The 15,084-nt window shown below is 40.5% G+C and overlaps 1 protein-coding gene across 10 annotated transcripts in view; it reads left to right on the top strand.

The window, feature by feature from the left end:
• ATXN7 (ataxin 7) overlaps nt 1-15,084 on the top strand; it is a 140,742-nt gene that overhangs the window by 3,052 nt on the left and 122,606 nt on the right. The gene's annotated exons all lie outside the window — the stretch shown is intronic.

Here is a 15,084-nt window from a genome sequence, read left to right on the forward strand (position 1 = left end):
TTTGCTTTCAAGTTGGAGAGTGGTTAGGAACACAGGCTTTAGACTCGAACCTGGATTTGATTCCCATTTCCTGAGCCAGCCAGCCAGCCTCTCAGAGTCTAGAAAAGATGACCATTAAATGAGATAAGAAAAGCAAAAGGCTTTGCTCAGTCATAGGCCCCTAGTAAGTGCTCAAAGGTGGTAGCCCTTTTGAGGATGGTTTTATTCTCATCTGTAGAAGGAGATAGCTCATACGTTCTTTCAAAGAGAAAACCTTTAATCATACTCATTCCCACATAAACCTTCTGGGACCATCCTGCTTTCAATTCAGAAAAGCCTTTCACATCTTTCTGGTTATCATGGGTATGTACCCCAGCCTCTATAGGTCCTATTAGACCTGTCTAGTGTTCTTAACAATGGGGTTGCATTCTCTGTTAGGCTGGCAGGCTATGTCTACGTCCTGGGTATGTCAGAGCCAAACTAATAAGCATGCACCAAGGTTGAGAGCTGTGAACCATTCAAAAATGACTTGATTTTGTGGCCTAGAACAGAGATCAGCAAACTTTCTGTAAAGGATGAGGTAGTAAATGTTTTCAACTTTGCTGGCCACCCAGGTCCCTGTCACCCCTTCCATCTCTGTCAGTGCATGGAGAAAGCAGCCATAGACAAAAGTGAGTTGGCATGGCTGCATTCCAGTAAAACTTTGTGGACACTGATGCTTGAATTTCGTATAATTTTTATATGCCATGAAATATTAAACAATTTTTTCAACCATTTAAAAATGTTGTGTACAGGCAGCAGCTCATGGTGTGCACAGGCAGCAGCTCATGGTGTGTACAGGCTGAGGCTGGATTTGACCCATGCATGGGCCATAGTTTGCTGACCCCCTTGCTGAGAAGACCCGGAAGTCCTTTAGGTTTATGAAGTCACCAAGCAGCACTCCCCGCAGCCATTTGCCATCTCAAGTATTCAGTGCTTTTGGTATGCAGACTTTATCTAATGCCCCCATCGTCCCCATTAGCATGAGACTCCAGTACATTGTTATTAGTTTTGGTGTGTGGCCTTCCCTTCTTAGCACACGCATTGTGCTCACCAGTAAATTATTTATTGCTAAAAATGTTCTCACTTTGCCCAGTTTTCTGTAGAGCTTGATGAGTGAGCCCTGTCCTGTGTGATGGTTTTGAAGGGAATCAGTGCCTTTGGAGCTGTCTCACGCCTCAAGTTCCTGTTACCCTCCCTGTGCCCTGGAAGGGAGGTAATTGATACTAGGCCTCAAGCTGCTAAAGAGCCGCTCTTACCTGCATGCAGCCTCCTCCACCGGCCTCTGCATGATGTTTGCTCAAATAAAGCACACAAAGATTCCTCTTGTGTTCTAACCCCTGGAGATTAGCTCCAGGATTGGTGTGTACAGAGCATGTAGATGTATATGTCTGTGTGTAATTTCATCCGGCCGTCACTGAAGCTCTGAGAGTCGCTTCTTCTAGTTTTCACCTTTTCTCTCTCTTGACCCTTTTCTCTTGGCCATTGTATAGGGTGCAGATTTGGTGACCTAGTGGTTGCTATAATTGATTATTTTTTACTTCTCTTCCTGCCTTTTAGAATTCTCTACTAATTGCTTGTTTTGCAGCAAATATGTTCTTTTTGGAGTTTAACTTTTCAAAACAACATTATGCTGGAAATAAAACCCACTAATTGGGTATTTTAGAATTTTCCTCCTCCAAATGTAAACCTAATGCAATGTCAGAGGCTTGAATTGATATTTTAGATACTTAGTGATAAATTGCAGTTTTAAAGTTCTTGGCCATTTAATCTAAATGTTGGAAGTGTAAAGTATGTTATTACATTTAAGGCTTAACATTTAAGAGTTTCCTTCTTTTGAAAAAGGTAAATTTGGTACATATTTTCTGGATGACACTTGGGGCAATATGAATCCAACAAGGTCATGAATAAAATGGGAAGCCAACGTCTAGGAATTTATCTTAAAGAACCAATCAGTCAAGGGTGCATAGATGTGTGTGCCGGACTCCTCACTGCCCTGGTTTCTGTAAAAGCAAAACACAGAAAGTAATCTGAATGCTTATTAATAAAGGGTTGATTAAGTCAATTAGAGCCTATCCATACAGTGAAATAAATACTGTGCAGTCTTTAAACAGGATGATGCAGGTTGATATTTATTGACATGGGAATGATGTTTAGGAAAACAGAGGATAGCACGAGAATATGTTTAATGTGTGATTTTTAAGGTGGATGAAAGCCCTGTGTATAGAAACCTAAAAGAAAGTATCTGGAAGGATGTACACCAAATACTAATAGGAGCTTGTTACCTCTAGGTAATAATATTGTGGATGATCTTTTCTCTTTATTTTTTGTTTGTTTGTTTGTTTGTTTTAGGTAGCATGTGCTGCTTTTGTAATGAGGAAAAAATGATAAAGTTATTAAAGAATAAACATACTAATGGAAAACATCTCCTATATGTGGCTAAATGAGGCCTCATTCCCCGAGATGACCAATTTCCCTCATGGTCTGTGTTGTATTGAATGAGAAGTGAAATATGCTGTCTCATATGCCTTTAAAAATGTTTTCTATATTACTAATAAGCAAGAATATTTTCCAGACTCTTCCAACAGGAAAGAAAAAATTCCATACAGGACTAAATAAATATCAGTTTTTAGAAGAAACTCACTGAAAACACTCACAGACGCATAGGCATTGATTAAGAGAGTATGTTGTGCCTCATTTCTTGTTGTGAAGGATTCTTTTCCCCCTGTTGAAATTCTTATAAAACTGTAAGGAATTCATATGTATGGAGGGAGTATAGGCTAGTGGTTAAAAGCATGAGCTCCAACACTTTCTGTGTTGCTCTTGTCCAGTTAGAACTCAGTCTCCTCATCTGTAAAATGTGGGTAATACCATGCTAAGCTGTTGTGAAGATTAAATGATAAGTGCTTAGCAGAGTGCCAGATACTTAGCAGTAACTAAGAGGAAGAAGTGGTGGGAGGGGTGAGGGCATAATAATAACAGTAATGATAGAGATAATAGTGCTGATAATGATAATATTAGCTACTAATATTTCCCCCCTTCTAGATATAGGTTTGCATGAGGGCAGAGCCTTGTTTGCGGCATTCATCAGCCTAAACCCTCTAACCAGACCAGGTACCTTGACCAAGAGAGGTGTGTCGTCTAGTTTCACCCAGTCATGCTCCCTTTACCCTGGTCTCACTATCAAAAAAAAGAAGAAGAAGAAAAAAAAAAGGAGTGCTCAGGGGCTCACAGGCATAGAGCTGGTGCTCCATAAATAGTTGTTGAATGGATGGTAACCTAAAGCAAGCATTTTCTCTAGATAGTATGTGGTGAACTTTTAAAAGAGGGTTTTGATCATTTTTCAAGTTTATATGGAAGGCGGTTCCAGGCAGAGAAACTGTTAAAGGGAGAATCTGTTTTGAGTTCTCTAGTTTTCAAACTAAGTTTTTAGACATAGCAGTTTTGCTTCATTTTTCTTCTCTTAGCCAGTTACCTTCAATCCCAGCTCAACCCTGTTTGTACCTGCATCCTTGTGGTATAACTATGATAATTGGAGAAAATTTTCACTTTATGTTCACCTAAGTTAGTTTGGCTTTGGAGTATGTTCTACCTCCTGCCTAAACCTCTGTGTTCTGACTGAGGTACATTTCATTGTTTCTGTGGAATTAGAAGCATTGACCTGGCTGTAAAGAATGAGAAGTGTAACCACATCTGCCTGTGACGGTTATTTGGAAACACTGGAGTGTTGAGTTCCTTCCTAGGAAACTTTAGGAAATGCATGGAATAAAAGAATGTAGACATATTATGATAATTCATGAAGCACATCTATCAGTTATCTATTGCTGAGTAATAACAACCCGCTCCAAAGCTTTGTGGCTTAAAACAGTGATCTTTTTTTTTTTTTATAAATTTATTTATTTATTTATTTTTGCTGTGTTGGGTCTTCGTTTCTGTGCGAGGGCTTTCTCTAGTTGCGGCGAGCGTGGACCACTCTTCATTGCGGTGTGCGAGACTCTCAATATCGCGGCCTCTGTTGTTGTGGAGAACAGGCTCCAGACGCGCAGGCTCAGTAGTTGTGGCTCACGGGCCCAGTTGCTCCGCGCCATGTGGGATCTTCCCAGACCAGGGCTTGAACCCGTGTCCCCTGCATTGGCAGGCAGATTCTCAACCACTGTGCCTCCAGGGAAGCCCAGTGATCATTTTTTTGCTTACAGTTAGGGCAGGGCAGTTCTTCCACAGGTCTTGCCTGGCCTGAGATCAAATCCTAAAAGTTAAGGAAAGTTAATCTCTATACTAGTGCTTCTTAAACCCCTTGCTAAAGACACTTGCATGGGGCAGGGAGAGAGAGTGAGAAGTGGGAGGAAGCAGATCTTTAACAATCTCAAAAGAACAATCCATTATCTTAAAATTCGACATGAATTTTGTATGCTACTCCATGATGCATGCCTTTGTTTTACCATAAAATTAAGTCTAAATTACTTGCCAATCAAATTATATTTTATCTCCCAAATCTCTGAGCAAATTCCTTCTTCTAGACTCAAAATAATGACTAATCAGCTAAAGGTCTTCGGTTGTAAGCAACAGAAACTAAATCTGGCCACTTTAAGTGAAAAAGGAGGTTGCTGGAAGGATGTGGTGTAGCTCTCAGCATTGACAATAGAGCTGAAGAACCAGGCCTCAGAATGGATCAGATCCAGAGCAGCTTCAGAGATCCACGTAGCGGGACTCGGTGGAGAGTGTCCGCGGGGTGCCGGACTTCATAACTTCTCCAATTGTTTTTAACCCCTCTCTCTACTGAGTGTGTCTCTCTCAGGCTCAGACTGCGTGCTGGCAGGTGCCTTGGTTCCTGCCTCACCAAGAAAGTACATGTTGAGGCAATTATCATTCCTCAGCAGGGGGGAGTGGACGCAGGGCTGATAAAACCATGGATGTCCACAGTCTAAACATTTGTGGGCCTCTGTGTGTGCATTACTTTGTGCATTATCTATCACATTAATACTTGCAACACTTCTCTCCCTCCCAATCCTGCATGCCTCTTAAACCCCAGTTTGAGACACAATATTATGGTTCCACACCACCTATTTCCATTTCAGCTAATCTTACCACTGTAAGTGCAGTAACATATTTATCCATTTCTTATGTGGTAATCTTTTATAAAACATTATGCATTTCCCTGATACTTTAGAAGAAAAGCACATGGACTGTAATTTAACCAGTTTTTGGTAACAGAGTCCCTGTGAAGAACATTTTTACCCAGTGCATGGTGATCCCTTTAGGACACAGTGAGATAAATACCGTTATTGGCCTCTGCACTAAATGTCCCAAACTGTCCTGCGTTTGTTTCTCTCTCATCTTGAAATGTCTAGCTGCTTTCATGGTATTTTTGCTAATACCTTAAAATAAACATTTTAGACCTTCCAGCTTATAAGCTGAAGGGACAACCTATGTTTATATAGCCTTTAGAGTATAAGTTAAACCATGCTTCAGTCAGTAACATGTGCAAATACAATGTGATTTTATTCAGAACATTTTCACATATTTTCCTGTTTTATACTCTCATCTTTTGAAGTCAGAGAAGAGCATATTTCCCCCTATTTTTTAGCTGAGAATATGGTTTAGAAAAGGTAAGCAGTTACCCTTGCAGCATATGACTGTTGGCAGGAGAACCCCTGGATACTTTGACTACCCATGCCTTTGCTGAGGGCAGTTCTAGAATGGTGGTTTACCAATTGCAGAAGCCCCTTATCCGGTTACTCAAGGTCCCAGGCTGAATTAGAGATGGGTGAACCTACGATTAACCTCTTACTGTGGGCACATTGGTGTGTAATGGAGGTATCTAATGGTTTCCTTGGTCATTTGCAGCCGCTTTTGTTTACTCTTGCCTTGGAGTCCCAGCATCTTTTTATTTCCCCACAGATAACCAGTCAAGAAGCCGATTTACCCCACCTCTTCTTCCCAAGATTAGCTGGTTTTGAAGTACCTCTTGGAGCCCTTTAGTCTGGCCTTTTTTACTTCCCCAGGATGTAATTACCACCTTTGGTGTAGTCACTTGTCCTCCCAACCCCTGGACGCTTCTTTTAAATGGTCTGCCCTGTTTTCTGCTCTTCAGGTCCATCACTGCAAGAGATTTTGAGAGGAGCACTTGACGCTTGTGTTTAATTAAGTCTCCAGACAGTGTTCTGTTAACAATAGGGTTGTACGTTAGGCCTTTTCCGCCTCGGTTTTAAAGTTTAATTGTCGTCTGAACCATCAACATGATCATAATGACAATATGGTGGTTCTTGTTTGGCCATAGAGATGTCACAAGACTTTTCTGTAGCTTTAGAAGCTCGTTTTAGCATTTAACACTAGTTTTTAAATTATCTCTCTTTTTCTAATTTGTTTCAGGCACTGATTTCTACAGCTTTTAAACATGTTCTGTTAACGACACTAGTCAAAAATCTGATTTTCTCATGGTCTCTTGCATTTCTAATTTGTATTATGGTCTCAGTTTTGCAGACATTTTGAACCTTTAGGATCCTTGAACTTAATCGTGAAGAGTGCTAACAAAGTTCTGCATTGAAAAATGCATATTTTTCATTGCTTTGTATTTTATTCACTTTTTTTTCTTAAGTTTTAAAGTACTGAACACAAAAGGAGATTAAATATCTCCTCTTAGCTGCTCTTAAGAGGAGATAGTTAAGACTCTAGTCTCTGCTCCCTCCACTCCTCACCCTGTTGATTATTATTGTTCTGGTAGTTATAACTGTAAATCGAAGTTGGAAAAGAGACCACTTGCCATTACATTAGGACAGTTTAAATGGAATCACTTGTTCAAATTTACTAGCTTCCTGAAGCTAGTAAAGATGTTTATGGTTTCTAAGATTCCTTGTTAATTTATTTCAACACTACAAGACAGTGAATAATACATGTTTAGCTATTATAGATTATGAGAAAGGTAGCTCCTAGAAAACTAGTTACATATTCCAGCTTTCTGTTTAGAACTATAAATGGCACTGAATTGAAAAATCAGTTGTCATAGTAAACAGCAGTGATGATGTCGTAGTAGGCTGGTTTCTGAGTGTGTCTGTTGCCTTAGCTGACTGCCAGCAACGATTAGCTTTCTTTTCCAGAGAGCTGGTGTCAAGTGTTAATCAGCTATAGACTGTAAAGTTTTTACTGGCTAACATTTGTGGTGCAAGAAACACCAGTCTGTTTTTTTATCTGTAGTCTCTTAGCCATATCATTGCATATGATATCATGCATATGATATTGCGTGGTAGTCTTACAAAAAGAAACAGTTCCATTTTTCGTCTGTATTAGGAGTGCTTCAGAGTATGAAAATAGTGAATTTTGACCTTGAAGAGTCTAAATTATCTCAGTTAAGGTTGTGATGTGTCCCAGAAAAAATTTACACATTAAACCCAGTTTATCATTCTTGTTTTTTACATTTAGAATAGTTTTTTTAAAAATTTTATTTATTTATTTATTTATTTATTTATTTATTTATTTATTTATTTTTGGCTGTGTTGGGTCTTCGTTTCTGTGCGAGGGCTTTCTCTAGTTGCGGCGAGCGGGGACCACTCTTCATCGCTGTGCGCGGGCCTCTCACTGTCGCGGCCTCCCTTGTTGCGGAGCACAAGCTCCAGATGCCCAGGCTCAGTAGTTGTGGCTCACGGGCCTAGTTGCTCCGCGGCATGTGGGATCTTCCCAGACCAGGGTTCGAATCCGTGTCCCCTGCATTGGCAGGCAGATTCTCAACCACTGCGCCACCAGGGAAGCCCTAGAATAGTTTCTTAATATGAAAACATAGTTCATAAAAAGTAGTATTGAAAATCTTAAAATACACAAAAGCTAAGAAAGGTAACTTGGATTTTTGAGTTTCAAGAATTACATAAACTTGCTTCTTACAGAAAGCTGAAATTCCAGAATGCTTATAGGGTTTTTGTTTAATAATTTTTCCCTGATTTGCATAAGTCAGAGGTGTTTGTAGAAAATTTGGAAGATTTCACAAATACACAGAAGGAAACAAAAGTTACTCATACTTCTACTACCTAGAGATACCACTATTAACAGTATATGTATGTCCACCTAGCTGCTTATAGAGTTTGCCAATAAAATATCCTTTGAAATGAACACTTAAGGGTAACAAGTGTTAGAAATGGATACACTACAGTGAGAACCCAGTTTTGTTAATCCCACTGCTTCTCAGTGTTTCCTTCAAGCTGAAGAGAGAGGCCTCCCCCCTGGGGTGGGACATGAGAGCTCCCTCGCTCTTTGGCCAGCTTTCGCTGAAGTGTAGCAGAGCATCTTTTCTGCAGACTGTAGTGTATCTGCCTGTCTTTATCTTAGCAACTCTTGCTGTCAGCTCTGAATGCCTGCTGGTTGCAGAGGGAGACATTTGGAGTCTTTGTTGGAGTGGCTTGTTGACATAAGCGCCATGGATCCTTATCAACCTCCTAGAAGGATTCTTTCAATCAGCTCTTGATTGATCAAAAGAATGCCCCAATATTCAGAAATATAGTAACCTCCAGGGTAGCCGTGCCAAGTGAAAGCAAGGTGGAGTGTTTAGAGACTCCCAGGTGATTTCAATTAACATCTAACCTCAAATCCAGTCGCCTTGGTAAAAAAATCCGAAGGAGCTCAGAGCAGATTATGGTATAAGCATATGCCAGTCCTTGCCATTGGAAAAGTGCTAATCTGGTCAGCTCTGTTAAAGAGACAAGCGAGGCTGAGCAAAGCAGAATTTCTCATCCTGTTCGTCTTTCGCCTAGTGCAGACGTAACCTGTGAAAGAGAGAAAGAAGGAAAGGTCACAGGCAGGTGGCTAGTAATACAAGATGGTTGGCTTTCTTTCTGTGTGCCTTGGCTAGTGGTAAGCAGATCCTCAGGTCTGAGAAAAGAGCAAAGTGAAGTGACACACAGGACAACTTCCCCAGGCAGTGATACAACTTTTGGGTATTCAGTGTGAAAATACAGTGCTGACTTTGATTCCAAAGCCCTCAGGGAGAGGAAACCCAGGGAGAAATAGGAGGAGGTGGCATCTCTTTGTAAACATTTTATTTTTCACATGTAGCAGACTCCTGCCTAGAGAATTGTTAAGTGTCAGCCCCTCCATTCTGCCAGCTGTTTTTCAAGAGCGCCCTCTCATGTTCTCTTGAACTGACCAGTTTAAAAGGTGTCACTTCTGCCTGAGAAACCTAAGAGCTTACATACAGTGCTTGGTGTGAAGGAATTGCTCTGGAAAATAACCTTTGTGATAACTGCTCACGTGCAAAGGAGGGAGACTGCTGGTTTTACAAGTCTATGGTTTGAATTCTTAGTTCTGGCTGGGAACAGAGTCCAACTCTGATGGTTCAGGACTTTAATGAAGGGGTTATTTTCAGAGAGTGGGCAGAGTTAAGGGTGACATGGGGTTCCTGTCACCCAGAAACTAACAGCAATGGGAAGGTGTTACCACTTGCTAGGTCCAAAGGAGCAAAGAGAAGAAATAGCGTTCATTCCTGGAGTCCAAAGAGAGAGCTAGAGCCAAAGAGGAGGGGCTGTCTGACAGGCGCAATAGCCCTGGAGGGATTCAGCCACTGCCAGAAAATGCAGCCCAGACGGGGGAGAGAATAAAGAAGTAATACTCCCCTCCCCCACTTTCTTTCCTCCCTCTTTGATCTCCTTCCAGTGCCTTCTATTGGCCAAACCCACCTGGAAGCCTGACTGCATGAACTTAGTGATGCTACCCGTAGAGGTCAGCCTCTGGGGCACAGAGCAGGGCCAGAATGGCGGAAAATTGGTCTGGGGATGGAAAAAGGATCAAACAGAAAATTACTAGCACACCCTAGTAGCATATTCATAATCCCAGTTTCATCATTTTATCTTATCATCCTCATCTCCTGAAATCCCAAAATAAACCCTCAAGTGTATGAGCTGTTGGTTATGACTCAGTTCTGTCTTTTAATATAAGTAGCCTAAACAGTTACCCTACCCTTATTAGAGTTATTAAATATTCAAAGAGAGAATCTGAACAATTCTCAGAAGAATTGGAAAATCACTGTAAGACCTTCTGTTGGGGCATTTTGTTGTTGGTTAAAATTAAACTAAGATTAGAAAAAAATGCATGCGAACTGTACAAGTGATTTATCCTAAAATATAAAAATTGTAAGTTCAATTACACATTGGTGAGATGGGTTTTTGTTGTTAAAATTAAGCTGCAAAAGGAAAGCAGAACTTTTTTTTTTTAAATCCTTGCCAATTATCCCTTCAGATCTATTTCACTAAGGTAGGGTGAAGATTCTTACTCAGGCAATCTAGAAATAGAAGAAGAGATTTTTAGCTGTTAAAAGAGGATGTTTCAATCCATAACTATTGAGCATTTGGCTTTGAGAGATAGAAAAATAAATAAGATATTTACTCTGCTTTCCAGAAACTTATGACCAAACAGTGAAAAGAGGTTCACACCCATCTATAATAATCAGCAATAGGAACTTTAATAGAAGTATCAGCTGTGGACTTAGAAAGAGGGAGAAGTGGTTTGTCTTTCCCAAAGATTCTTTCATATGGCTCACAAATATTTATCAAAAGTATACTTGCTGTGTCCTAGAAGTACAGACGATAAAAAGATACCAAACGGCCCTGACCTCAGGGAGCTGGGGTCAGAATAAGCATTTTACTACTGTTTCATCAAGGGCAGCCAATCATTTGGTGCCTTACCATTGCCTCAGTGATGGATGACATCCAGAATCCTTACCATGTTCTACCGTGGTCCTCTGATCTGGCCCCACCTACCTCTCCAGCCTCCTCAGGTGCTCTGGCCTCTTAGTTCCTCGAATATGACATGCTTTCTCAGAGTCTCTTCTCTTGAGTTTCCCTTGCCTGGAGAGCCTGCTGCCACCCTCATCTCTGAACACCTCTTCTGTCTCCTGGACCCTCCTGGTCCCAGTTTAAGTGCCACCTCTTCATAGAAGCCTTCCCTGACCGTCCAGACAAATTCCAGGGATCTTATTACTTTCTGTCAAACCCGTATGTATTCAGGTACCCTGCTTTTACTCCTTCAAGCACCTTTCCACTTATTTGTGTAAAGTTTCGATGGCTGTCTTCCTTAGCAGAATGTAAGCACCATGAGAGCAAGGTACCTGTCTGTCTGTTTCACAGTTATGTCCTTAAGCGCCAAGCATGGTGCTCAATAAGGAGTTGTAGAAGGAAGGAAAAAAACTGGTTTCAAGCCCTGGCCCCTACCACTCACCAGCTCTGTGACCTTTGTTATTTCACCACTTGGAGACTCAATTTCTTATCTGTAGAATGGGGATAATGGTGATAATGGCACTTAATATGTGCTAGGCACTGTGCTTTATTGGTCTTATCTCCTCCATTAATTCTCCTCTGGGAGAGGTGAACTGATTTGCTTGAGGTCACATAGTTTGTTAAGTAGAAAACAGGATTTAAATCCTGATCTAATTCCAAAAACTGATTGCTCTTCTCCAGGCCTGTGATTGTCCTGGGGGTAAATCCAGGAGGGGAGAAGGTCCTTGATACAGGGTAGGATGGATGCCCAGGTTGGGAATGTTAACATGAATGAGGAAGCCAGCTGGAGATCTCTTAAACCAGTTTTAGGGAATCAGTGTGTGTGATTAACTCCATTTAGATGGAGAGGTAATGACTTGAGCCCTGAAGAAGCTTGCTGGATCTAGAAGTGGCCTGTAGTGTGAATGCCCTGAGGCAATCACTGGGGCCAAAGAGTGAAGCACCTTGCAAACTGAGCCAGGTAGTTGCTACTTTCTGTAAAATGCTGTAGGGAGACCTCAGTGGGTTTTATTTATTGAAAATATTTTGGAAGTGGGAAGTCTCAGTTTGGAGTCCCTTTGGGGGCAGAAGTGTCCAAAGCCCTCTCAGTTTGCATCTCTGTAGCAAAGGATACATTTTAGCTGATTCTTTCACTCCACTGTAGCACCCAGTGCAACAGTGTTTGAAAAGGAAGCACCAGTGTGAGGTAAGGGACGGATGTTTATGTTCAGTTGTTTGATATAATTCTGTTATTGTTTGTTATGGTTTTTCTGTAAGAGTATGCCTAGCCCAGATGGGTGGCACCTGTGCACAAGTTACTTGACCTCTCTAGCCTCAATTTCTCATTTGGAAATTAGGGAAAATTAAAAATATCTATTTCATAGGCCTGGCGTGCTGCATCCACACAGTGTCTGGCACAAAATAAGCTTTCAGGCATTGTTAGCTGTTATCGTTGTTAATATTTCCTGTCCATTCTGGTCCGTGCCTCTTGAATGAATGGGCATCGTTTACTTATCAAAGACAGGTTGACTGGGGCATAAGAATTGACTTTTTTTTTGACTTTTTTTAAAGATCATGATTTTAGGGTTTACAAAGATAGTAAAACTGGCAATGAAAAAAGGCAATGGCACACCCTAGTTGGACAGTCCTAGTGTTTCCTAGATGTGATTATGATGAAACGTAAAGCGTGAACACAGGCTAATTCTTACAGAATCCATAGTGTGGGCCGGGGCTTTGCTTTCTACGCATTCTCCCTGAGAAGTAGGTTTGATTATATCTATTTTATAGATAGGAAGTTATGATCTTTTCTAAGATGTTATAAGACAATTCTAGAAGTAGACGCTAAACCATGTGCTTCTCCAAACCGTTTTGTGCCTTCAGCATTGTCAAGGCCTGACTTATCTTCCAACAACTTCAACAACTCTGCTGGGAGGGAAAAATGGGAACAGAGCTAATTTCTTTTGAATCTATAGGATTAATTGGAAGCACTAGGCATAGTGTGCTGTCTAGTGTACAGAAGAGGCTCAAGAAATGTTTACTGAATATAAATCTTAATCAGATTGAGTGAGAAAAAGATGACAGAAAATCAGTATTGGGTGCTGGCTCCAGCCTATTTTCTATTTAAAAAAAAAGGCAGGGGGTGAGGTCACTAACTATTTTATTAGCATAGTCTGTTTACACAGACTAATGGCTGGAGTCTGAGGTGAAGGATTTTCCTGTGTGTGTTGCATGTGATTAACTCCATTCTGTGCCGTTCAGTTATCTATGGAAATCTGTTTGTTTCCCATTAGGTAACCCCTGATGCCCAGGAAGCTCCTGGCTCTGTCCTTGTGTTGGGCTGATTAGTTTAGTCTCAGTGAAGATAAACTATGTGTAACCTTAAAATATTCAGACCATAAATAGGAAGATGTAGCTGCTGTCATTGGTCATCATCAATGTATTTCATAGATAGGTCTGACTGATATTTCTGTTTTCCTTTAACTCAGTAATTAAGAGCTGACATAAAGGAGGTACCGTATAATGGTAATGGGGGGGGGGAGAGAGAGAAAAGAGGGGACCTTCTTGCATTAAAAAAAAAAAAAAGTTCATTCTGTTTCTCCATCGCCCCCCCGCCCTGCCCCGGAACTTTCTTTGCAATAAGGCATTTATTGTCATATCAAACCTGAAAGTTTGGCCAGTCAGATGGTAGTTTGATTACTAAGCATCCTCTTCATGATTTAGCATGTTATGCCACAAAGTGAAGATACTTAATGGGATAATTGTGTTGATTTACTATGCAAGTAGTTCATACAGAAATTTAAAAGTGTCAAACATTAAAAGACTTTGATAAGCCCCAATTCCCAGATCTTGGTTTCTAATACCATTTCCAATAAAAGGAACCACACATGACTTAATTCTATGGCTGGGGCAGGGAATAAGCAAGATGAGCCTGGAGGGTATCCTAATGCCAGAAAGCAAAAAGTGATGAAACAAAACACAGATACACAACACACAATGAATGATGAGGTATGTCAAAGGGACACAGGAGCCTGAAAGAGCTCCCAGTGGTCACAGCTGGAATGATTTAACTAAATAATGTAGTTTTAAATTATAACCCAAGATATAAAATAAATATAAATAAAATATGTACATATAATAAATACTAATAAAATATATATAACTAATATGTAATATATATATATATAGCAAAATAATAATGTAAAGCACATACCCCTGAGTCCATACTGATACAAATAAATGATTGAATAAGTAAAGCAAATTAGAGAGAATAGATAAATTTTCTGTGTGGAAGAATTCCAAACGATTTTTGTTGATAATCCCCTGAAAGGAAGTGTAACATAACTGCCCATCCCTTAAATGTGGGCCTTGCACAGTGACTTCCTTCCCCAGAGTACAGTATGGAAAGAGGAGGGAGAACCTTTACAGGGGAGAAACCTGACAGACACTACCTCAGCCAGTTGATCAAGTTAACAACAACAGTGACAAATGTACACTTGACATGACATAACAAGGGTGGCACTTGAGCTCCCCCAATCCAAGAATCTCATTATAATCCTGAGAAAAACATTGGACAAACAATTCAACACTTTCTACAAAATACCTCACCAGTACTCCTCAAAACTGTTGTCAAGTTTATCAAAAAAGGAAAGTCTGAGAAACTGTCACGGTCTAGAGGAGTAGAAGGGAGACATGACAACTAAATGTAATGTGATATGGATGGGATCCTGGAGTGGAAAAAGGACATTAGGCAAGAACTAAGGAAATCTGAATAAAGTATGGACTTTAGTTAATAGTAATGTGTCAGTATTGGTTCATTAGTTATGACAAATACGGCACACTAAGAGGTGAACAATAGGGGAAATGGGGTGGGGTGTATAGGGACTCTCTGTTTAATCTTTACAACTTCTCTGTAAACTTAAAATCATTCTAAAATTAAAAGTTTATTTTTAAAAAAAGACTGTGGCAAAGATTAATCTATAGTTCAAGTTTAATTTTCATCATGCTGGGAGCCTGAAGTAAATAAAACAGCCCATGGTGTTCTGGGCTGATTATGGTGTAAAGTGGGGCAACTTCCTTGCTGTTGTCTTGCAAAGCCATGACAGTTTGTTTGCAGAATCAGAGAATGCAGTATTTCTAAATATTCTCTTGTGGAATTTCCTACTGGCATGACTTTCTTCCCCCTTTGCTTCTGCCCAGTAGCAGTCCCTTGAGCGGCATTTGCTGTCCTAGTTAATCAGAGGGTAGGAGAAATGAAAAACTCTCCTCTTCCCCCTCCTACAAAGTTTCAATGGGCACTGGAAATGTAGGTCAAATTGCATCACTGTAGAAAGGAGTG

The sequence above is a fragment of the Balaenoptera ricei genome, chromosome 11 (genome assembly GCF_028023285.1).
Source record: "Balaenoptera ricei isolate mBalRic1 chromosome 11, mBalRic1.hap2, whole genome shotgun sequence".
Lineage (NCBI taxonomy): Eukaryota > Metazoa > Chordata > Mammalia > Artiodactyla > Balaenopteridae > Balaenoptera > Balaenoptera ricei.